At 33.5% G+C, this 15,493-nt stretch overlaps 1 pseudogene; it reads left to right on the forward strand.

Annotated features, from left to right (window-relative positions):
* The first annotated feature begins 311 nt into the window (after window positions 1–311).
* On the forward strand, window positions 312–694 carry LOC115936580 (profilin-1 pseudogene; annotated as a pseudogene).
* The last annotated feature ends 14,799 nt before the right edge of the window (window positions 695–15,493 follow it).

The raw sequence follows: 15,493 nt of genomic DNA on the forward strand, positions 1-15,493 counted from the left end.
GGGTGGCTGGGTGATAGACACTGGGGAGGGTATGTGCTATGGTGAGCACTGTGAATTGTGCAAGACTCTTGAATCACAGACCTGTACCTCTGAAACAAATAATACATTATATGTTAATAAAAAAGAAGATAGTAGGGGGACGCCTGGGTGGCTCAGATGGTTAAGCGTCTGCCTTCGGCTCAGGTCATGATCCCAGGGTCCTGGGATCGAGTTCCGCATCAGGCTCCCTGCTAGGCAGGGAGCCTGCTTCTCCCTCTGCCTCTCTCTGTCTCTCTGACTCTCAGGAATAAATAAATAAAACAAAAAAAAAAAAAAAGAAGAAGATAGCAGGAAGGGAGAGACGAATAGTTGTTTTAAATGTAAATGGTTTAGCCCAACAGCCTGAAGCCCCAGAGCCCAGCCCATGGCTCAGCAACAGTGCTGAAGGCAACTCCTTTAACAGTGCTGTGGCTGGGTGGAATGCCTATATCAACTTCATGGTGGATGAGACCTGTCAGCATTTGGCTATCATAGGCTATAAGGATTCACCCTCCATCTGGGCAGTCATCCCTGCTGGAGCTCCCATTTTTAATATCACTGTCACCATGACTGCTAAGTCACCATGACTCTAATGGGCAAGGAAGGTGTCCACAGTAGTATGATCAACAAGAAATGTTATGAAATGGCCTCCCACCTGTGGTATTCCCAGTACTGACTGGGTCTGTCAATTTCCCCCACCACTCCCCACTGCTTTTACACCCTTCTCCTCCCCAAACATACACATACCCCTTTTTTATTTTGGGGGCCACTATCCCATCCTCTTTTATTTTGGGGGCCATTATCCCATATCCCGTACCAGTTATTGCTGCCCAAACCACATGGGCTGGGGGCTGGGGCTGGATGGACAGACACTTCCCCCTACCCATAACCCTCCTGTGTGTGGTTGGAAAACATTTTTGATTTTTGGTGTTCCCCCCACCACACCCCGAATATAAAAGATTCTATTAACCAAAAATAAATAAATGAATAAAATAAATAATAAATAGATAAATGTAAATGGTTTAAATCTTTTAATCGAAAGATATAAGGAGACGGAATGGATTAAAAAAGTTATATGCTGCCTACAAGAGAATCACTTCAGACCTAAAGACACATATAGACTAAAAGTGAAGGGTGGAAAAATATATTTCATGCAAATGAAAGGAAAAAAAAAAGGTCAGCATTCGTTATATAAGACAAAATACACTTCAAAACCAAGACTGTTAAAAGAGACTATATTACATAATGATAAACAGATCAACCCAACAAGAGGTTATAACAATTGTAAATTTCTTTTCATTCAACATTGGAATATCAAAATACATAAAACAAATATTAATATGTATAGAGGGAGAAATTGACAGTAATACAATAATAGTAGGAGACTTTAACACCTGACTTACATCAATAAGTAGATTATCCAGACAGGAAATCAACCAGGAAACAGTGGCTTTGAACAACACATTAGACAGGATGGACTCAAGACATACACACAGAATATTTCATCAAAAACCAGCAGAATACACATTTTTTCAAGTGCACATAGAACATTCTTCATGATGGATCATATGTTAGGCTACAAAACAAGTCTCAATAAATTTAAGGAGACTGAAATCATAGCAAGCATCTTTTACAACTACAGTGGCATTAAACTATAAATTAATTACAAGAAAAAAAAAAACTAAGAAAACACAAACATCTGAAGGCCAAACAAAATACTACTAAACATCCAACGGGTTAATGAAGAAATCAAAGAGGAAATAAAAAACAAAACAAAACATGGAGATAAATGGAAATGAAAAGACTATGCTCCAAATTATTTGGGACACAGCCAAAGTAGTTCTAAGAGGGAGGTTTAGAGTGATACAGGCCTACCTCAAGAAAAAAGAAAAGTTTCAAACAACCTAACCTTATGCTGCAAGAAACTAGCAGTAGAATAACAAACAAAACCCAAAGTTAGTAGAAGGATTTAAATAAAATATCAGAGCAGAAATAAATGAAACAGAAACTCAAAGAAAATATAGAAAAAATCAATGAAACCAAGAGATGTTTCTTTGAAAAGATGAACAAAATTGATGAAGCAGGCTCATCAAAGAAAAAAGAGGATAGAAATGAATAAAGTCAGCCATAAAAAAAGAAATAACAATTGACACCAAAGAAATACAAAGAATTATAAGAGACTATGAAAAATTATATGCCAACAAATTGGGCAACCTAGAAGAAATGGATAAATTTCTAGAAATATACAGTATTTCAAAACTGAATCAGGAAGAAATAGAAAATCTGAACAGACAAATTACTAGTAACAAAATTGAGTCAGTAATAAAAAAAAAAAAATCTCCCAACAAACAAATCTAGGGCCAGATGGCTTCACAGGTGAATTCTACTAGACATTAAAAGAAGAGTTAATACCCATTATTCCAAAACCATTCCAAAAAAAGAAAAAAGAAAAAAGAAAAGAAAAGGAAGGAAAGATTCGAAATACATTCTACAAGGCTAGCATTACCCTGATACCAAAATAAGACAAAGACAGTACAAAAAAAGAAAACTACTGGCCAATATCCCTGATGAACAATAGATGTGAAAATTCTCAACAAAATAGAGCAAACTGCATTCAACAATACATTAAAAGGATCAGTCACCACAATCAAGTAGAATATATTCTGGGAATGCAAAGATAGTTCAAATCAAGCAGGATACACTACATTAATAAAGGATAAAAATCTTGTGGCCATCTCAATAGATGAAGAAAAAGCATTTGATAAAATGCAACATCCATTCATGATAAAAACTCTCAACAAAGTTGGTTTAGTGGGAACATACCTCAACATAATAAAGGTCATATATAAAAATCCCACAGCTAACTTATTCAATGGTGAAACACTGAGTGCTTTTTCTCTAAGATCAGGAAGAAGAATTGGATGCCTACTCTCCCCACTTTAATGCAACATAGAACTGAAAGTCCTAGTTACAGCAGTCAGATAATTAAAAAAATAAAAGACATCCACATTGGTAAGGAAGAAGTAAAACTGTCCACTACTTGCAGATGACATGATATTATATATAGAAAACCCTGAAGACTCCACCAAGAAATAATTAGAAGTAATAAAAGAATTCCGCAATGTTGCAGGATACAAAATTAATACACAGATCCATTGAGTTCCTATATGCTGATAATAAAGTAGCAGAAAGAAAAATTAAGAAAAAAAATTCATTTCTAATTGCACCAAAAAGAATAAAATGCCTAGGAATAAACTTAACCAAGGAGGTGGAAGACCTATACTCTGAAAACTGTAAGACATTGATGAAAAAAATTGAAGATGGCACAAACAAATGGAAGGATACTCTATGCTCATGGACTAGAATAATCTATACTATTAAAATATCTATACTACCCAAAGCAATCTACAGATTCAGTGCACAATCCATATCAAAATATCAATAGCATTTTTACAGAATTTCTGTATAGAACCACAAAATATTCCAAATAGCCACAATAATCTTGAGAAAGAAGAACAAAGCTGGAAGTAACATGATCACAGATTTCAAGATACACTACAGAGCTGGAATAATCAGAACAGTATGGTACTGGCACAAAAATAGACACATGGATCAATGGAACAGAATAGAGAGCCCAGAAATAATCCCACACTTATATGGCCAATTAGTTTACAATAAAGAGGGCAAAAATATACAATGGGGAAATACAGTCTCTTCAATAAATAGTGATGGGAAAGCTGGACAGATACATGCCAAAGAATGAAATTGGATCCCTTTCTTACACCATATACAAGAATAAGCTCAAAATGGATGAAAGACCTAAATGTGAGAACTGAAAGCGTATAACTCCTAGAAGAAAACATAGGCAGTAATCTCTCTGACATAGGCCTTAGCAAAATTTTTCTAGTTATGTCTACTGCAGCAAGGGAAATAAAGCAAAATTAAACTATTGGTACTACACCAAAATAAAAAGCTTTTACACAGTGATTAAAGCCATCAATAAAATGAAAACACAATCTACTGAATGAGAGAAGATATCCATAGATGATATATCTGATAAGGGGTTAATATCCAAAATAGATAAAGAACTTATACAACTTAACACCAAAAAACAAAAAACAAAAAAAACAATTCTAGTAAAAACTAGGCAGGAGAACCAAATAGACATTTTTCCAAAGAACACATACCATATAGATGGCCAACAGACACATGGAAAGATGCTCAACATCAGGAAACATCAGGGGAATGCAAATCCAAATCACAATGCATTATTATTGTACACCAGTCAGAATAGCTAGTTTCAAAAAGATAAGGAGTAACAAGTATTGGTGAGGATGTGGATAAATAGGAAATCTTGTATAGTCAGTGGAAATATAAATTGGTGCAGCCACTGTGGACAACAGTATGGAGGTTCCTCAGAAAATTAAAAATAGAAATAATGTGATATAGTAATTCTACTACTGAATATTTGCACAAAGAAAATGAAAACACTAATTCAAAAAAAAATTAAAAAGTACATATATATGTACCCCTATGTTTATTGCAGCATTACTTACAATAACCAAGATATGGAAACATCCCAAGTGTCCATTAACAGATGGAAAAAGAAGATGTGGGATATATAAGGTGGAATATTAGTCAGCCATAAAAAAGGATGAGATCTTGCCATACATACAGAGTTGTGGAATAACTATGTCTTACACTTGAAACTAATGTAACATTGTATGTCAATTATACTTCAATTAAAAAAAAAAACTTGGCAACTTGGTAGTTTCTTAAATGTTAATTGCAAAGTGGATCTGAAACCATTTCAATCAGCTTCTGTCCTCTCTTACATTAAAATCCTATGGTTGGTCTTAGACTTGGAAGAAATCTTTTCACTACACATGATTCTTTAACATCATGCATTGATAATTTGGAAAATCTTGGCTTGCTAAGTTATTCAGATCTTCGAAATGTTGACATAGTTCACTATTTAATATTTTAAAAGTACAGTTGTTAATATTGCCAGTGATTGTATTGAGTCTTTAAAAAAAAATAATTTGAACTACAAAATAACCTGAATATGGTGAAAGGGAATTTATTTCTTGTAAATTTCAGCCAATTATCTCCCTCTGTCATTCTATTCTAAAGAGAAACAGACATAGCCTCTCCAAAATGGAAAATTTGTGTTTTTAGCAATATCATAATGATGCTAATATCCTAGCAGGGAAAAAAATAATATATATAAGTTGTCAAGCTCACAGTGGCACATATAAATTTTCTAAAATTCTAATTTTCACTTGGAAGCTCTAATTTTGCCACTGGCCACAAATACTGTCAGCTGTTTCCTTGAAACAACAGGCTCACTAAATTTTTTTTTTCCTCAAAAAATGTTAGCAAAATATCCAAATTAAATATGAGGTGCTAGGTGTGTTAATTTACTTGATGGGGGATCCTTTCACAATGTATATGTATTTCAAATCATTATATTGTAGACTTTAAATATCTTAAAATTTTATTTGTCAATGATACCTCAGTAAATCTAAAAACTTCTATCTAAAAAAAAAAAAAGGAATAAAATAAAGAACTTTGGATGGAAGGAGAAATGCAAACCAAAACTGTAGAACTTGCGAACTATAATAATATAAACATTTAATACCAACAGGATATATTTAAAGCAATGGACAGAAGAAAAAAATGATGCTTTAAATTCTCTATCAATGAAAATTAAAGAATGTAGGTATGAACTACTTACCAACTCAATAAAATAGAAAAGGTACAAAGTAAATCAAAAGGAAGGACAAGGGATGCCTGCGTGGCTCATCAGTTAAGTGTCAGACTCTTGATCTCAGCTCAGGTCTTGATCTCAGGGTCATGAGTTCAAGCCCCACATTGGGCTCCACGCTGGGCATGGGGCCTACTTAAAACAATAAAAAAAATAAAAAAATAAAAGGAAGGACAAGATAGGGTATATCAGAAATAAAAGCAGAAAATAGTGAGGCAGAACAAATAAAAATAATATAGTTAACAAATCAAGATGCTTATTTAAAAAATTAATAGGCAAACATAAACAAAGGGAATCGGAAAAAAACAAATATTCAAAAAATTACAAAGGAAAAATAAATATAATAGCAGAAAAGTAAGAAAAATTAGATATGCTGTACTAATCTACCCACAAAATTTTGAAAATCTGGATGAAATGGATAATTTTTGAGGAAAAAACATGATTCAAATTTGATAATTGTGGAGGGAAAAATTAAACAAAAAACTGACAAAAGAGATGAAGAAAATTATAAAAATATACCCCACAAAAATTCACCAAGTTCAGATGATACATTGGGGATATTCAGATGATTTCATTGGGGATGTTTAGCAACACTTAAAAGACCAGAAAATTGAATTGCTACATAAATTGTTCCAGATTAAAAGAAATTGATACTTAAACCTGAAGAATGGAGTCCCCTCCCCTCAGATAAACTATATACCACTTTGTTATTAATATAAATGCAAAAATCCTAAATAAAACATTAGTGAACAGATTTACGATAACATTTAGAGAACAACGTACTGTGACTGAATCTATCATCTTGAGTTATACTTGTTTTTCTCAGAGCTGTTCATTGTTGTTCTAAGACTGACTCTCTGCAGTCATTGTCCATACAAAGAATTCCGACAAATGACTCAAAGACAAAAACATAGTGAAGATATGGTGAATGACGTTTGAACTACAAAATAACCTGCCAATGAAACCCTTCTTCAGGAGAATCAACAATCGTAGTCAAGATCTGGACAATCCCTGATGATCTCTATTACAGCTTTGACCAAAGACTGAACTCAAAAGAAGAAGAAAAAGAGAGAGAAAGAAAAAAAGAAATTCCCCCCTACCCCCGACTCTGAATAGAAAAGTTCTCCTTCACAATCCAGCCAAACCTATATGGGATTTTGAGGAGTGTTTGTTCTGGAATTGTGTTGCCTGCTAAGGAAACACAGGGTTGATTTTTGCCTTAGAATTTATTTGTATTGGTTCAAAGGCAGGAGGGGATTAAAATTACCTACAAAATTTTATTGACTGAAGTGAGTCTACCACGGATCTGCTGACTTTCAAAATATGAGGCAGCTACTAATTGATTTATTTTCAGAAGAATGTTCATTGTAGTGATCTGTCATTGATCAATTAAACATGAAATTCAGTTATGGTATTGCTTGTCATGATTAAATAACTCCCATTAATTAAAAGTTTTAAACCTCTTTTGTATTCACTTATAATCATTGATATAGATGATCTTTCCTAGAACTATGAGAAATCATTATTTTCATCTTGAACTTGTAGATCAGAAGATGCCCCTTTTTAGTTAAGGAGAACTAGTTTAATATTTTGTGTCTTCTATTTAAAAGATCTATTTTTTCTATCCTAAAGTTGGTCCTGTTGATAAGCACATAGAATCCAAAACATTTTGTGTATCATATACACCTCTCCAGTTATCTGTTAATTCATGTTTCTTCTTCAATTTCATGAAGTTGAAATACTTCAACATTATGTTGAAGTAACATAATGAATGTTTCTTCAACATTTAACATCTCTTCATAAGACAATATGCTTCATTTATGTTTCACTAATAAGTGCAATATATTAATAACTATATATTATTTCTTTTAGGGAGAGATAAAAAGAATCTGTGCTTTGACATATTTTTCAATGTTAGTTGGATGTATTTTGGATATATTAAGCATTTTTACCATTGTGCAGCACAATAGAATATTGTGGCAGAAACTGGTAATTACCTACCCAATATCTATTCTCTTTTCTTTAAAGACAGAATTCAAATTTGAGTTGAGGTTCCCAATGAAAGCCATATGACTCTTTTAGCAGTAGTTACCCAAGAGATACATAATTCACTCATGAGGCTTTAGGAAAAGACCTTTAAAAGTGGGCTGTCTAAAGTCTTGTGATCATTTGCTCTCCCCATCTCCTTTCTTTTTTTACCTTTCTAGAATGGAGGTATGATGCTGCAAGTGGAGAACCATTTTCTGAAGTGCATACTCTGAAGATGCTGAATAAAGGCAGCGGAAGGTACTTGGAACAGAGAAGACATCATAATACCACTAAGCCAGCCCTGCATTGCCTTCCTCTAAATTTATCGTTATATGCTAGGGAATAATAATAATAAAAAATATCCCGCTAATTTGTTTAAATGAAGTGTGTATGGGTGTGCCAATTATTTCCAACTAAATGCATCCCTAACTTTTACAAAGAGCTCTGATTAAATGCTATTACTATATGTAGTAATATCAATTTATACTTTGTGGTCACAAAATAATAATAAACTGCATTATTTTATGGTGACTTCATGTCACATATTGTGGGCTTTAGCAAATATACTCAAGTTTTATACTAGAAAAAGATACTGGGAATAGATATTTATAAGGTATACCTTTATTAATATAGGTTGCATGAACTTTATTTTTCATGTGTTTGAATATGGCTTCAAGTGGCCAGGAATGGTGTCACTGCTCTGTACAAACAACAGAATAAAATACAATTCATACTGGGTTTTTTTGAATATATGGACAAAAAAGTCAACTAAACTCTTCACATTTCAAAATTCTTTTGGTATAATGTAGACATAGGGGATCCAAATGGTACTATAGAAAATAATAATGATACACTTTTCAATGATTTTCTATGGAGAGGACATTGGGGTCTGTTAGTGATGAAAAATTTATCACCTTCTGAAACCACACTATGACAAGAGATATAGCTTTGCATTTATTATCCTCTTACCAAGACCAAAATTTACTCTTATTAAGTCCTTTTGCTTAACCAACCTTAAAATAATTTAATTTTGATCATTAATTCCTTATTAAAATACTAAATATAACAAAAGAGGGACAGGTTTGATTGAATATTAAGGAACCTTTTGATTAATTCTGAGCTTAAAGTTTGCTGCCTCATCTTTTTCTTGTCATAAGAACACTCTCCTTTTTCATTATGTAAAATTAGTTACACTGGAGCAGTTGTTTAGGAAAGAGTAGAGGAAAATATGTGGTTTTTAGTCATTGCACTAAAGTTTTCAGGCTTCCTGATTCTTCTCCAGGAATTCTCCAAGTTAAGTTTATTTAAACACATGATCATTATAAATATATAAACAAGCACTTAAGAAAATATATTTCAAGGACCCTGGGTCTAACAGCCCATCACACTTATGTTAATTTAGAGGACATTATATTAACAAATGAGCATTTACAATGACACAGGCCGACTCCTTTCTAAGACGATAATCATTCCACCACAGGTGTGATTTCAGTATGGCCTCCTGGCCTTCAGAACAAACTGTCAGGAGAGCAGACTCCTAGTTTTGAGTCTGTGTGTATAGTAGCTCTTGGAACTTGGGAAAGACTCATACACTTACTAGGTTTAATTTCCAAAAAGTGAAAAAGGATACTGACATACATGATGTTTAAAGTTTCACCCGTATCTGGAAGGCAATGAAATTTATGGAAGGATGATAGGAAATATTGTTTTATTCTTTTTTTTTAAGATTTTTTATTTATTTATTTGACAGAGACAGAGATAGTGAGAGCAGGAACACAAGCAGCGGGAGTGGCAGAGGGAGAAGCAGGCTTCCCCCCAAGGAGGGAGCCCGATGCGGGGCTCGATCCCAGGACCCTGGGATCATGACCTGAGCCGAAGGCAGACGCTTAATGACTGAGCCACCCAGGCGCCCCAATATTGTTTTATTCTTAATACATTTTCCTTCCAGGCCATGTTTGAGCTTTATCATTACCTCACTTCCCTGTATCTATAGCACAAGCCAGTAGGGATAGCATAAAGAATGTTGGCTTTGGAATTAGAAGACCAGAAAAGAACTGGACTAACAGTTTTACTGCTTACTGCCTGTGTGACCTTTACCAAAGCAATTAACCTTTAGACACTCGGTTTTATAATCTGATAAATGGAGATTACTATTCCTCCAGATATAAACAATGGATGAGATAACTTTTCAAGACACCTATTAAAATGGCTAGCACACTGTATGAAGTTAATAAATATTAGGCTAATTACAAGTATACTTTAAAAACAAACAGATAAACTCTGACATGGAATACATTGGTTTATTATCAAAATGCCAGCATTTTGAATTAGTTTGTCCCTAAAAATGCCTCCTTACTGAATTTGAATAATATTAACAAAATACCTGTACTCTGAGAGAGTAAGTGGGACAGTTTGTATATTTTGATGGAAGAGTCTTAGGAAGAACATGTATGATTTAGAGCTTCACAGAACAACATTCTGAGAAGACTTGTGGCAATGAGTTGAAGAGGCACATCTCAAAGGAAAAGGAAATAAACCAAGGCAAATAGAACACACTGAAAATGAAATTTTTCTGTTTTATATCTGGTTAACGAAATGGGCTTGGAATTTTCGTTAGAGGACGGAGAAGTTATTACTACCTCTTGTGGCTTAAATTCCATATACCTTATATGAATATAAACTATAATCAAGGCAAAGTCTTTTTATTTTTGTTTTTTGTTTTCTAATAATTTCCTCTGAAAATCAAATGCCATTTTAAAATTTGCTAATTGTTTTTCTATACTGTTGAAATTAACTCACTTTTGATCTTTTGCCATGATGTATTTATACTACAGTATCTATAAGTTATCTAGGAAGGTTTTCTATCCTTATGTTAATTCTGTAGTCATTGTTATCAAATCTGCTTCTCCTTATCTGGGAAGGTTAGTATTTAAATACAACTTACATATTAATTATTATGATTACTTGTGACACAACCAAAGGTAAAAAGGTTTTTCTTGCTCACTGGTCTCCAAACATCAATGGAGTAATAGAACTAGTTATTTTCCAAACTAATCCCTAAAGTTTGGTCATTATTAAAACCTGTGCTAAACCAGTTTTCTGCTGTCCTAGAATCTGATGAGGTCCTTTGAGCTACTCAGCAGTGATTCATAATAAACTAATGAATTCCATATCAGGGTTTGTCTGTATGTTTCAATATGCGATTTAACACAGATAAATACCAATCCGGCCTCTTGTCTCCCTTCAGTTATAGTTACTATTTCCACTTTTAAGTCTGAAACATTCAGTTATCTATTTTGGTCCACTTTTAGAAGTTTTTGAAGACTCATGATCTTATAAATGTCCAAAATAGAATTTTAAAATTGCTTGTATATTGAAGTTTAAGTTAGATCAGATGACACTGAGGGACTTCATGCTTTATTTTTATGCATCTCTATATTTCTCTATAGACATGATATGAAGAATGCTATTTTTTGTGAAATATTATGTATCATGACAATGTCCATTAAACTTTTTAATGTTTAAAACTTTTCTAATGTTCTCAGACGAGAGAGACTGTGAGAGATTGGATACACAAACAATGGCTAGATCGTATATTAAAAATAGGCCTCTGACCCACAATCTGTAGTAACCAGCCCAGGAAACCAACTCATTATGACAATAACCAGTACAGGAAGCCATCCTATTATTTATAAGTCAAACTTGTAGAAAGTCAGACCACTATCTCTAGACAATACTCCACAAAGCCAAACAATGGCCCCTGAAGCAGTCAGCCTCAAATAGCCAGGACTTGATTAATAATTGATAGCTTTCCTAATAATTGTCTTCTTCCAATTTCATATCAACCAGCGAAAGCTAAATATGCACGCCTACCCAAACACATGTGATACCTCTCTTCTCAAAAGCCTGTCGATACCCACGTCAACAGCCGCCAATCAGGACACACCTAAAGACTTACATATTTTTCCCTCATAAATCTTTCCTACCCATCAGCCTGTCTTTGAGTTTCTGTCAAAATTCAAGTGACAGAGGCTGACTCCCTTGCTAGAGCAAGCTCTGAATAAATAGCCTTTGCCTGTACTCATTTGGTTGTTTTTTTCTTTTCTTTTCTTTTTTTTTTCCATACTTGCTTAGCCTACGTAAAGTGAATTTATATTAATACATTTGGTCTGAACATTTCTATCTGTTAGGATTTGTGCCAGGCACAAAGTTATGACAATAAACTAGATAATGAAGTTCATGCCTTTACCTAACATACAATTGGCAAAGAAAATAAGCAAGCAAATAGAAAATATTAATATTATGGGTTGACTTTGAAGATAGAGATAGACATAAGTTGTTATGGGAATACAGAGTGATCCACAGGGAGGAAAGACTGTGTAGCTAAAAAAGAATAGTACATACTTAATATGTTTTTAATATAAACATGTAACAAGCTATTTAGTGAGTACAATTACCTCCTTTATGTTTTACTTTTCAATTCCTTTATTTACAAAAGGATCTTTTCCATTATTGTGGCTTTATGATATTTGCAATATGCACATGTCTTCAGATTTGCTATTATGCTAATGTATATTCAGCTGAGCATACTTTTTTCCCTTCTGGATTAATGAGATAGACACTTCCTTGAGTATTTAATCAATCTTTCCTCTTAGATTCTCATATTTTTGACACTATATATGGGCCAAAGGGAAGATTTTGTAATTTGGACTTGATAATTAGTATTTTTCAACTGTCTCACATTTAAATAAGACCATTTAATTTTAATTTATAAAATATTCTTTGCAAAATTTTGAGCATGCTATTGGACAAAAATTCCTTCTTTTTGGGGGGCTAAGATGGGGTATCTGCTATCCAGTAATTTTAGCTTGCTTAATTCTTTTTTGAAACTTGACCACTATTCAAGCGTTAAAATATTGCCCCTCAAAGGCTGTACTTAAAAAAAAAATGAACAATATGTAAAATTTGAACTAACATAATTATGCCAAATTCATAAACTTTTGATCAAGTTGATTCACAATGAACTACAGAAAAGTCTAGTATTTGTTCATCAATAACTATCCCAATTATGCCTTTTTCTTTTTAAATTCTCTTTTTAGTAGCTGGACAAATGAGTTTTCTCAACTGGTTCATCATGTGACATTTTTAGTGCTTAGAAATTCTTTAATATTTAACTTATCTCTGATGATAGACTATTATCCATACTTGATTAATTGTGGTTAAAATTTGGGGATGTGCAAAGTGTATTGACAAGAAAGAGGAATATCTGAGTAACTGCAATTGAGAGAATTAAGGTGGGTTTAAAAAGATATAGCTGGATTGTGAATTTTAAGTAGGATTTTATGAGAGAGTAAACAAGGAAAGAAAATTATTCTTCCGAAAATATAATTTTCAGATAGCCACTCAGTGTTCAGTCATAAAACATATGAAAATATTAGAACCAACACACATATCTTAAATTAATTAATGAGTGGTAAAGCCTACAAAAAATAAGGAAAAATCACTTAGAAGATTAGAACTAATCACAGACATCACTCCAAATAGATATCACAGTGATGAATCCCTAGTGGTTTTGGAGTTTATCTTTAAAACCAAGTAACATGATGCTTCCAAAGACTGTTTTTTTGGGGTGTGGTTGTAGGCAAACTATCCTCACTTTCAGGATGAGAGTTTAGCTAGAAGACTCTCCCCAGCACATATAAAGTCAAGATTCTAAAAGTGCTACAGTCTGAGAAAAAAAAAAATCTAGTCAAAAGAAAACTTACCCAGTAGAGGCAGCGACCACCTTGTACTGAGCTTTGGATGGTGCTGATAGTGGTAAAAGGTGAAATTGCAGTAAGAAAGTGAAAAATCTATCATTGTATTGGAACACTTTTACATATAACCCAGTAATTTACTGAGCAGCAATACATTCATTAAAGATATGAAGATGTTAAAAATTAACATGTGATCCAATTGATACACAGAATCTTCAGCCAACTATTAGGGAATGCATATTTTCCTTAAGCATGTGCAAATCAGTTATGAAATTGAGCATAAATCATGCATTAAAATACAAGCCAACAAATCCAATAGAACAGATTTTATACAGATTCAAGTATTTTTACCAAAATGCAATTGTTATAAATCAAAAACCACAAAAAGAATAAAAAATAAACCTTCATAAATCTTCATATCATATACTTTTCTAAATAAAATTTGAATTCAGATGGAATCAAAATGGAAATTAAGCTACTATAATGAAAAAACTGCTTATCCAACTTGTGAGATGTTCATAAAGCAGTAGTTGGAGGGAAATTTGCCACCTAAGGTGCATATATTCAATAAGAAGAAAGACTATGGGGCGCCTGGGTGGCTCAGTCGTTGGGCGTCTGCCTTCGGCTCAGGTCGTGATCCCAGAGTCCTGGGATAGAGCCCCGCATCAGGCTCCCTGCTCCGCGGGAAGCCTGCTTCTCCCTCTCCCACTCCCCCTGCTTGTGTTCCCTCTCTGGCTGTCTTTCTCTCTGTCAAATAAATAAAACCTTTAAAAAAAAAAAAAAAGAAGAAAGACTAAACAAATTAAGAATATGCCTTAAGCATTTAGAAAATGAATACCAATATACTATACAGAGAAAATAGGAAAAAAGCATAAGAAAGTTTAAATTGACGAAATAGAAAATCAAGATATAAGATTTTAAAACTCATAAAATGTGGTTCTTTGAAAAGACTAATAAAATTGATAAAACTTGTAGCTGAATCAAGAAAAGATATAGCGCAAATAAAAATACCAGAATATAAAAGGATATAACTTTAATAACAGTAGCCATTAAAATATAATATAAATAAACTTAGACAAATTGTATACTTTCCTAGAAAAATGTAAATTATCAAGACTGACTCATGAAAAATAATTCTAAATAGCTCCAGTAGTTAAAAACAATTAAATCAGTAATTTAAAATTTTCCCACAAAGAAAACACAAGTCAGATAGTTTTGAATGTATATTACATTCTACTGGACAATTGACATAGTTCTAATCTTTTACAAACTCATCAACAGGGAGTAGAGAAAGAGGGAATTCAAATTCTTTAATATTAGCATAATTTAATTCTCAAACCAGATGGAAAAGTTGTCCCAAATCTTACTAAACATTTATTCTCTATTTTGTGGGTCAGCAATCTCAGAGTTTGCTTACCTGATAGGTTTTGGCTTGGGATCTCTCTCTAGTCTGCAGTCACCACAGACTCACCTGGAAGACTATCCACTTCCAAATTCACTCACGTGGCTATTGGCAGGCCCCCGCTGATTGTAGGAGGCAGAGGAGACATTCTTTCTTGCTGAATGATTCTCTCCATAGGGCTGCTCACAACATAGCAGCTTGCTTGTCCCGAGAAGAGAAGTACCTTGAGAGGAAAATGTGCGTGAGAGTCATCAAGACGGAAGTCACAATAATTTTAGATGCTAATATTGAAAATGGTATCCCATCCCTTTTGTAGTGTTTTATTCATTAAAACTGAATAACTATGTCTAGTCTACAAAGGGTTACACATGCGTGTGAATACCAGGAGGCCAGGATTCATAGAAGATCATTTTGAATGCTGCCTACCATACTAGATACGGAAATTGAGATCACACAAGTTCATAAACATAGATGCATATTGACTGCATTGTAATGTACTACATTAATAGTATAAAGGTGGAA

Source organism: Leptonychotes weddellii, chromosome 2, assembly GCF_054177405.1.
Source record: "Leptonychotes weddellii isolate Sample4059 chromosome 2, ASM5417740v2, whole genome shotgun sequence".
Taxonomy (NCBI): domain Eukaryota; kingdom Metazoa; phylum Chordata; class Mammalia; order Carnivora; family Phocidae; genus Leptonychotes; species Leptonychotes weddellii.